At 43.9% G+C, this 10,387-nt stretch overlaps 1 long non-coding RNA gene across 1 annotated transcript; it reads right to left on the bottom strand.

Annotated features, from left to right (window-relative positions):
- Positions 1-296: 296 nt before the first annotated feature.
- On the bottom strand, positions 297-7,121 carry LOC144366348 (uncharacterized). The gene is made up of 4 exons (XR_013425411.1): positions 6,871-7,121; positions 4,058-4,187; positions 1,362-1,642; positions 297-510 (listed from the first exon to the last, which is right to left on the bottom strand). It is a non-coding gene; the product is annotated as an uncharacterized LOC144366348 (long non-coding RNA).
- Between the last annotated feature and the right edge of the window lie 3,266 nt (positions 7,122-10,387).

Here is a 10,387-nt window from a genome sequence, read left to right as displayed (position 1 = left end):
TGCACAAGGCCCTGGGTTCAATACCTAATCTCATGAAAAAAAAATGTTTTTCAATCAGGCACACATATTAATTTTATACTCAGGAAAGAAAAATCAATGTTTTCTTTAAAGCTGAAAATTTCTGTTCATATTTTTAACGTTTTACAAAAACATCTTTTGTTGACACTCGACTTGCGATACCATCCAATCATGTCCTTATCTTTTTCTTCTTGTGAAGACTGTTTATGTATCTTTTTGACGTTAGAAATATTCATTCTTTCAGGGAGATTTTTCAGAGAAATCAGGTGACCTTCCACTTGAGATACTAGGTATGTTTTTTACTTGCTTTTCTCTCTCTTCAATGTGAACAATGAAAATGGAAGTGTCGTCTGCCGAGATAACAAATTTTTTCAGAATCTCTGAAATACTGTTGTTTGGGGAGAGGTTGGATATGATTTCAGTGGACAGAGCTCTCATCTTCATTTTTCCCAGTTTCTAGAGATGAACTGCTTTGTTGGCTGCCACGAGTATCTGAAAAGGATCAACAGTCACAGCATGTTTTACATCTTTAAATAACAGAAGGGCCACCAGGCTGGTCCTGATCTGCCCAGAAGATTTCCCCCTCAGAAACAAACCCCTCAACTCACAATGCTCCATTTCTTGGCCCCAGGGTCATCACTGAGTGTTTTCTTTGTAATAGTGCACTCATTTGTACTTTTATGATGTGTGCTTTCTTATGTCATTGCCCTATATGATAAAATTGCTAAGTTTTTTTTTAAATGACTACCAGGACCATTTTATGAATCTTACATGAAAACTTCTTGCCCCCTGTCCCCTAGGAAGTTTTATAAAACCCTAACTCTAAAGTATACAGCGCTCCCTCCTGGATGGTCGTCGTCTGTATCCTACAAGCTCCTGACCCATCACCTTTTGCCCCCAAAGGTTTTTTAGGTAACTTTCAATTCAATGTGAAGTCATCAAGAAGGCTTGAAAAATTCAAGTTGAATCATGTCACACCTTTGCACAGGAGCATCCCAGGGCTTCTCATGCCTTTGAGAGGACAGCCCTAAGCTTTCCCTGGCCTCCAAAGCTTTGTATGTCCTGAGAGCCCACACCAGCCATAATATTCATAGCCCCCCTCCCCCTGCCATGCACTGAAGGTAAATTCGACCTGGGCAGGAATTTTTGCCCTCTGAGTTCACCATTGAACTCTCTGCGCTTGGAAAAGAGTTCCGCATGTAGTAGGTGTTCAATAAATGCATGTTGAGTGAGCAAGAGAGAGAATAAAGCAATATATTAAGTTCAACCTGGAAAAAGTTAAGGAAAATCACTGCCACTGAGGAAACAAACTGCCAATGAGGTAACAGGAAGGTTAAAATTACCCAATCGGCCACAAATGAATCGGAGGTGCTGGTCAGTATGGAACTTGAGTGGTCATTCCGAGGCCACGGTGAGCCAGAGGCAGAGGTACAGTGTGGAAAGGTCTAGAACCACGATACAAGCTCTCCAGATCCTTCTCATTACACCAGAAGTTCTCCAGCTTCAATGAACCTGTGACATCGCTAAGCGGTCTGCAGGGTTCACATCGCTCACAAAAGAATTCCATCAAGATACTCATCTTTCCATGGATGATTTGTGTGGGGTATTGCAGGAAGCCATGCTCCTAAAATGTGTGCATTTCATATTAATTCAGGATAAGCGATCCCCGGCCATCAGACACATCCTGATAAATATGTTCCAGAGATAGGGACTCACCTGCCAGCAAATACCACTGGTTCACTTCCCAGGAAATCTGGGAATTAATTACCAGGTTTATGTGAAAAGAAGGTGGAGACCTGACTCTTCTCTTTCCTGAGGACATTTCTCTGTCCCCGTAACCCAGTACTGAGAAGAGAGAATAGATTAGAGCACAGCAGCTTCATTTCTTTCTTCCCAGATACAAAGGAAACATAAGAGGGATGGGAGTGCAGTTCAGTGGTAGAGTGCCTGCCCTGGGTTCCATCCCATAGCGCCACGGTTGTCAGTCAATCCATCATAAATCAGTCAACCAAGGAACATAGGATCAGGGTCACTAAGAAACCGTTCCCAGGTCATATGAAATTTTTTTGAAAAAATGGTAGGAAAAAATGCAACTGGATCAAGTTAATTGTGTCGCTGGGTCTTCTGGTGGATTCTGGTCTAATGTCTGGCCCACCCCCACCTCCTTCCTGTGGCTGCCTGTGGCCTCACCCTTAGAGAATGAGGTCAAGGGTCGTTGCTGCCAATAGTTGTGCCCCAAGGATGACTCTGGATTCTCACTCCCCAGAGCAAATTTTTTTAATTAAATGATCATTTCAAAGCCTCCCAAAATTACACACGTATCTGCGCTCTAGACATACCACTCTTGGCATGTTCTCACAACACGGACACTAGAAACCAGGAAAAGGCTAACATGGTACCAGGAGATGACCTCCAAAACTTTCTGTTTGGGGTCAACAGAGAATCTTGGAGGACTTCAATTTAGAAATGTCCCCGACCCCTCAGATGATAAACATTTGTCTCATTTTCCATTGTCTCCTGAACTATTAGCAGTGTTTGTTGACACATGGAAGAAAAAAAGCAAAACTTCCCTGGGTCAACAAACACAGTCCTCTGGTCTCCAGGTACAGGCTCACAAGTCTTGGACCACAGAGTAGTGTTGAAATGAGCTCAGGCTAGACCCAACTGTACCAAATGCATTAATATTGCATTATAAAGAATGGCTCATCTCCATAGGAGTCACTTCAGGTTGAAAGTGTCCCTCAGAGAGGCCCAGATAGGAGAATTGGTTGGAATAGAGTCAAGATTATAGCCAGAGCAGATGATGGGCTCACATGAGCCTGCTACCGACAGGTCTTAGTCTGTTTTGTGTTGCTATAACAAAGTACCTGAGGCTGAGTATGTTGTAAAGAAAAGAAGTTGTTTTCTTCTGTTGTTGTTTTGGCCTAGTCTAAATACACCATCAGACAGCTGCATCTGGTTAGATTCTAGTGAAAACTTCATGTTGGGTCAGCTCACGATGGAGAAGCAGAAAGGGGAAATGGACATATATGAAGGGAACAGGTATGTGTGCGAGGGAGAGGGAAAGCTGACCCAGTTTATAACGACCTAGCCTCCAGATAATTAATTCAGTTCTGGATCACCTAACTTGCTCCCCTGCCGCAGTCTGTCTGGGCACAATTCAGGAGCCACTTGTCAAAAGAAACTAACTTTATTTTTAGAACTACAAACGCCAAACAAAACAGCTCCTCAGGAAAAAACCCTCAGAGCCCAACTGCCACCACCGGCTTCCACAAGCCTCTCACCCCCACACCAGCCTCTCCACCTCCCACAATCCTCCTGCTCTTGAGGCTGATTGGCTGGGTTGTGTGGGCGGAGCCAAAGAAGTCCCCCAATGAGCAGCTCCATGGAGGAGCCAATCAGCTAGATGTTGCTGGGGCCACTGTGAGCCAATCATCAGCTGGCAGTCTGAAGGGCAGGGAAACAGCCCAATGAACATCACCGCAGAGGAGCCAATCAGCTAGATGTTGCTGGGGCCGCTGTGAGCCAATCATCAGCCGGCAGCTGGAAGTTTGCTGGGGCCCCTTTGGCTGTGGCTCTCAACATTCCCCCCAAACCTAATCCAGTTTCAAGAAACTAATCTCACAAGGGAGGCATTAATTCATGACCAGTCATCTCCCGTTAGGATCCACGTCTCCATACCATTACAAGATTCCACCCCACGAACTTTTGGGGTACAAACCAATCCAATCCATAGAGCCATACTAACCCCTAGATACACTCCACTAGCGACGAAGCATCTTTTTCAGATCTCAGAGGTTCTAATCAAACCAACGCAGCACCCCAAATCCTTATTCGCGTCCCCATGGGCACCGTGAGTCTGCATTTCTGTGGGATGAAGCATTCATTGATTCTGCCAAGTGTAAAAGACCATCTTTCCAGGGTAACAGTTTCATCCTGACAATCCAGTCTAAACTTAGCCCATTTTTTAATCTTCTCTCCTGTTCATGTTCCTAGGAATCAGTCCTAGCTGGACCTCAACATAGGTGACACAGCTTACCTGGCATCCCAGGACCAGGTGGGTGGCCAAACCAGGACCAGGCCTCTGGCTGCTTCCTTGTTCCTTCTCGAAGGTTCTTCCTGCTGAGAAGGTCTTGGCTTTGATGTAAATAAGTTTAATGAGGTATTTCCTAAGAGCAGAACCGAGGGAGGGAGACGGCAAGTACGTGGGTATTGGATTCCTGAAGTAGGTGCGGAGGCGCAGAGAAAATGAGTAGACCCAATTCACCAATTTTGCCTAGGGCTAGACCTTTACACACTTAATATACGGTGATAATAATAATAGATCCACTCAGTCGTTCTTTTCTTCCAAGGGACCAAATCCGCCTGCTCTTCTCGATGGTCAGAGAGGAATGAAATGCGGGGCGATGACATTCCATAGACATTTTGCCCTTGAGGTCCCAGGGCGCCCCATCCTTGAGGGTTATAATTCTTTAGCTGACTTGAGTCTACTCCTGGTTCTCACACCAATGACTTACACCCAAGAGTGTATATCTATTATAATTGCTACCTAAAGAGAATAAGAATTACAGATAAGTAATTTTCTTTTTCTAATCTAACCCCCTGGAGGTATTTTAGCAGCTAATACTGGCGATGACAGGCATTTCTGCTATAATTTATACAATTTCATTTTTCTTAATCATGGATTTCAGTTCTCTTACATCACCTGCTTGAAATGGAAGCAGAATTTTTTTTGTCTCTGTTTTTTACACGTACAGTCCTTCTTGCAAAGGTGTTTAAAACGTCCACACACAATTATGAGAAATTCAGATTATCATCTTCTCTGAAATGGCTTTCCGCTAATTGCTTGCAAATCCTCTTAAAACAATTCATAAAGCATGAATTTAGGTGCTTCGGTGAGACGCCGTATTTTGAGTACTTAAGAAAATATGAAAATTTAATAAGAGTATCTTTATATCGCTATTTGCCTTGGCAGAGCAATTGCTGATTAAGAAGGCACACTTAAAATAATGTGTGTGGCACGGCACAGAAGAGAATTTAGGGTATGTCAGTGGTGGGTTTGTGTAATTTTTTTCCTTTCTTGGTTCTCATCTAATACAATGCTGGGTACGTGAACAGATGTCGGTAAATATTGGTGATTTGCATTAAGTATAATTAAGAAGTCGTCAAATAACGCAGTGTGCTGAGCACACCATCTACCTCCCCACCCTCTCCTTCAAAGACTGCTGGCTGTAAGGAATCCAAGTCAAGGAAGTGTCCCCGGTTGAGAGGGTCTGGACATTCTGATACAGCCCAGGATCATCTGAGATCTAGAACAGTAGTTGGTAACGCCAAGAATGGATTTTGACAGTTTAGGGCTTTGTAGGAATTCAATAGAATGGAATGGAATGGGATGGAATGGAATGGAATGGAATGGAACAGAGCACTTCTTCTTTCATAGGACATGAACTCTTTCGTGAAATTCCTTATCTCCCCCGTGAACAATGGGCCTAAGTTACACTGTGGAATGTATTTCTTCTGTGATTCAATAAAAACTTTGAAAGCCTTGGTAACAGCTTGAATAGAATCTCCCAAAATGATATGGCCAAATCTTTATCGCTAGATCCTATGAATGTGACCTTATTTGGACAAAAGAATCTTTTTGCCTAAGTAATTAAGGTAAGGATTTCAAGCTGATGAGAACATCCTGGAGTACCTGGGTGGCCCCCGAATCTGACAACAAATGTCCGTTCAAGAGAGAAGCAGAGAGAGATGGAAGACAGATTGAAAGAGGAGGAGGAAATGGGACCACATTTCCCACTAGGTTGGAGTACTGTGGCCACAAGTCAAGGGCTGTCCGGAGCCACAAGACACAGGAAGGATTCTCCCCTGGAGCCTCTGGAGATAGCACAGCCCTGGAGATGCCTGGATTTCAGACGCCTGCCTTCCAGAACTGAGAGAGAATTTCGGTTTTCTTAAGTTCCCCAGGTGTTGATACTTTGTTATAGCAGCAGCAGGGAACTAATACAGGCACTGATTTAAAAGATGCAAAGTTCTGGGAGTTTTTAAGAATACCAGAACCAACTTGTCTCTACTCAGTCTATACAAAAGTCCCAGGTTGAAGTTCATTTTAGTCTTTAGTTCACCAACATTCTTTTAAATCCAGGGGCTTTTATAAGTAACCCAACCACTACCCACTTTGTGGTATAGTCCCAGGGAAAGAAAAAGAATTCTACACACTCACTCACAGTCACACCAACCAATAAAGATGGTCCTCCTGATCAGAAAATGTAAGCAGCTTAATTTATTGTAAATTTATGATAACAGCTATGCTTTCTCAAACTTAAAGGAAATTCAGAAAATCACTATTTTAGACTTCTCCCTAATTCACTAGAGCCAGTCAAAAATAAAAAGGGACTTTCAGGGTCTAGGTATGTAGCTCAATGGCAGAGTAAATGCCTAGCGTGCAGGAAGCCCTGAGTTTAATACCTACCACTATAAAATAAATAAATAAATAAATAAATAATAAAGGAATTTGGCAAGAATGAGAAAAGAGGGCTCACTTACTAACAACATAATTTCCGATTCTGTTTTCTTTCCCATTCTGGCCGAAAGAAGCCCTGTGTCTAAGGATGTCCTATGATGACACATCAGTCACCATAGGACAGGGTGCATTGCTGTTTTTACCCAGGGACCTTCAGCAACTGTAAGCTATCCATAGAGGATATAAAGTATATCCAGAGACTCTGTTCTTTAACTAGAGCATGACTAATGGAATTATAGATGCTTATAACAAATCCATTGTGCAATCTGTATCAGCAGTAATTAGCGCTATGAATTGCCAAGAAGCTACTGTAGCTTAAAGCAACTGACCTTCTTTGGCTCTTCAGCTTTCCATGAGGACTGTTGTGGGTGCCATTCCAAGTAACCAGCACCTATGGGGGAAAATACAGGAGGCAAGACATCCAGGGTCACATTCGTTCACTTAGTCCTCATCGTCTCCCATCCGGACTCGAAAACTGTACATTAGTGTTAGGACACTTAGTAGGGCTGCACATAGCAGTCCCTCCATCAATACGCCGAACCCGATTGAAATGAGAAGGCAGCGAGCGCTAGGGGTTAGGGAAAACGATCAAAAGGGGAAAATAAAAAGGGTCTAAATAGGAATAATTGTGCCAACAATGAGTCACTGCGTTCATGACCTTTTCCCTTCATTTTTAGAAAAGAGGAAGGAAGAGAGGGAGGGAGGGACGTTTTCAAACTGCCAAGGTCTCTGCAAATAAGAAGCTGGTGAAGGTCAAAGCCTCTCTCCAGCCGCGATCCCCTGGGTCCCCAGCAAGGCACAGCAAACTGAAATTCTCTAGAGACTCCTGAGCCTTGCAAAGCCACGCTCCATCACGGCTGTGGCACCCTGTCAAAGTGACCTGTGTACCTCAGGGTGGCCGTCAAAGATGTCATGAGAAGCTCTAGGTGAAAGAAGACAAAGGGGAGCAGAGATGCTGAGAAGAGTCAGGGAACTTGCACAGAGTAGCTGGGGTGGGGACATTCACCGGGCATCTGTGGTCCCAGACAAAGCTGCCTTCACAGGTGGCTGAATTTGGTGGAGCCATTCTATTGATTGATTGATTGATTGATTGATTGATTTTGTGCAGGGTCTCACACAGGCTAAGCACATACTCTACCCCATGCTCCTGGAGTCATTTTTTCCCATCAAAATTCTTTTGACTTTTTATGCCAATAGCAAGAGAAAGAAAAAAAGTTATGAAAGCAAGCCTAGATTTGAAGACGACCTGCCCCGATTAACTCTATAAGTCAACTCTTGGCCTCTTGACCAGGTGACATGACTTCACTAAGTGCCGCAGTCTGGCTGGGCACAAAATAACCGAGCCACCACAAAGCCTTGTAGATTCAAACAGCAACTCTTTATTCCTGAACTCTCACCGACACTCCACACACACGTTCTGGGAAAATACACTGCCTCCCCCAGGCTCTGGGTATCAATTCTCTCAGAAAACTCAATGGGAACTCAAGGAGTGGGTGCCTGAGGCAGTAGGATCTGCCCTAAACCTGGAGCCGCCCTATTCCAGCAGGATCCACCCTAAACCCGGAGCCACCTTAATCCCTGAGCAGGGTCACCTTTCAACCCAAAAATGCCATGCGTCATTCCTACTTGGCTATGGCTCTCAGCAACTAAGTCCCAGTTTTTCCTTTTTGTGAAATTAACACCAAGCTTCCAATTGCTGCAATTATTTATTGAGTTCCTGTCTGCTAACATGCTTAGCGCAGTAATTGATGGTGCACCTAAGAAAGTTTCACCATTTTCTAAGTGCAAACTTTTTCCTCAGCTACCCAGGGTTCATGGAAGCCCAGGAGCATCTGTATTATAAGTTAAATTTTCCTTGGACATGCATTAGCACACTGCTTCAGTGGGGATAAAACTGATAAGTCGTATTTCCTCCAGCCCAGCCTGCCTGCGGCCACCAGCTTCCTGACAAGTATTTCATCCAAGGCCGTTCAGCACACAGGAAAAAGTTTGGACTTGAGTCAATTTGTAAGGGTTCGCGGAGCATCGGAGAAAGAGACCACACAAGAGACAGGCTCCATGCAATTGGCAAAAGGGGATTTATTGGGGATCCATTCCAGTGCGCTGGGGCTCCGTGCTCACTCAAGAAGGGAGAGCAGCCCAGAGCCCAGAGCGTTGTCTTAACTATCTCAGGAATCTGGGTGTAACAGAGGAACTTAATAATACCTAATCTTTTACATTCAAGCTTTCCAGTTTAGAAACTTTACCCTTTCAAATTGAACCTGCTAATTAATCCATGGCAATCTCTAGCGGGTCCCTTCATTTCTGAACACCTTGGTTTTCCCATTTATTAAGAGAGACAATAACACTTTAGAGAAAGAATAATAACAAAGTGGAAATAACAAGCTTTTGGGGGGAAGTTGCCTTAGGGATTGAAAAACATGACAACCTCGAAAGCAACCATCACTGCCTACTGCAGAACAACTGCCCCACGCCTTCTAATGCGTTCTTTCTTGTCCAGCCTACTCCAAACCTCCCAGGCCCATTCCCTATTCCAGCTCCAAAGGAGGCCTGCCCTGTGAAGCCCACACCATCTCTCCTGGACTTACTGTGTTTTCTGCCAGAGGGGACTTTTCCCATCCCTGCGTCTCCAAATCATCCTTCAAGACTCACGTCAAATGCCATCTTTCCCCCCAAAACCACTCCCTGCCCTGCAGAAGGTCCTCCTCCTCCTCCTTCCTACCTCTGTCCCTCTCCTCTCCCTGCTCCCTCCATCTCTATCTCTGTCTGTCTCTCTGAGCTTCCTAGACCTTTGTCTTTGACCTTCTTAAAACCTCCACATTGTTTACCATCACTACCAAGTATTTCTCCAAAACAGCACGTTCCCTGAGGGTGTAACTAACAGTGGTGCACTTTATGCTTTCAATATAACCCTTGCTGCTCTACCTCTGCGACTTTTTCTTAAAATAGACAGTTTCTTTCTCTTCCTGTCTCCCTGCTCCTCCCAAATCTCTCCCCTTCCCTAATCTTAGGGAAAATGGGATTACCTTTCTCCCCCATCCTAAGCAGAGTGATCTGTCCTTGAGCACACACACACACCCCATTGGAACTAGGAATCCAGATTTGGGGGATGGCACCAGAAGATCTCAGAAATGACTGTCTCCCAAATTAACAAGTGAATGACAGTTCCAACAGAGAACACGTGAAATGTAGCCTTTGAATCACCTCTTTAAAAGCCCCCCTGCCAGATGGGCAGAATCACAGCCTCTGGGACAGGAGTCCCCTGTGCTTCTCCTTTGCTAGCAAAGCAATAAACCTTCTTTTTCCTTTTTCTCAAAACAGTGTCCTCGTTATTGGAGTGGCATTGGGGACAAGGACCGAGCATGTGGTAACAAGGGTATAGTCTCCAACTCTGTCTTCTTCTGAGTGTCTCCCAGGGCTGGCACAGTTCAAGAACTTGAAAAATATTTGTTGGATGAAAGAATCAATAACAAATTATATGCATTGAAAAAAAATTTCATATAAAATACTATATTAACTATATTAACAAATGTAGGTTAATCCTTTCTACTAAACTGGAGACTGTCTTCCATTTTATTTTGCAAATGGAAATAAAAGAAACTACATGTGCTTACCAGCCAACTTTAAGTAGATTTTCAATGTCTGCCTTCAATATTCCAAATAGTTTGGGCCCCCCATTTCCTGTAAAGAGCAAATGAATTTAGCTGTGCTACTCTCTAGCATTTGACAGCTCTGGGGCTTTGTGTATGAAGAATCAAAGTAATCAGTTATTTCATTAATTTGATGCTGGAAAATGTGTCAAAAATACCACCTGTCTTTGTGTACACTGGTGAATTGCCCAATTTT

Source organism: Ictidomys tridecemlineatus, chromosome 8 (genome assembly GCF_052094955.1).
Source record: "Ictidomys tridecemlineatus isolate mIctTri1 chromosome 8, mIctTri1.hap1, whole genome shotgun sequence".
NCBI lineage: Eukaryota > Metazoa > Chordata > Mammalia > Rodentia > Sciuridae > Ictidomys > Ictidomys tridecemlineatus.
The sequence above is the reverse complement of the archived record's forward strand: the minus strand, read 5'-3'. Positions and strand labels throughout refer to the sequence as shown.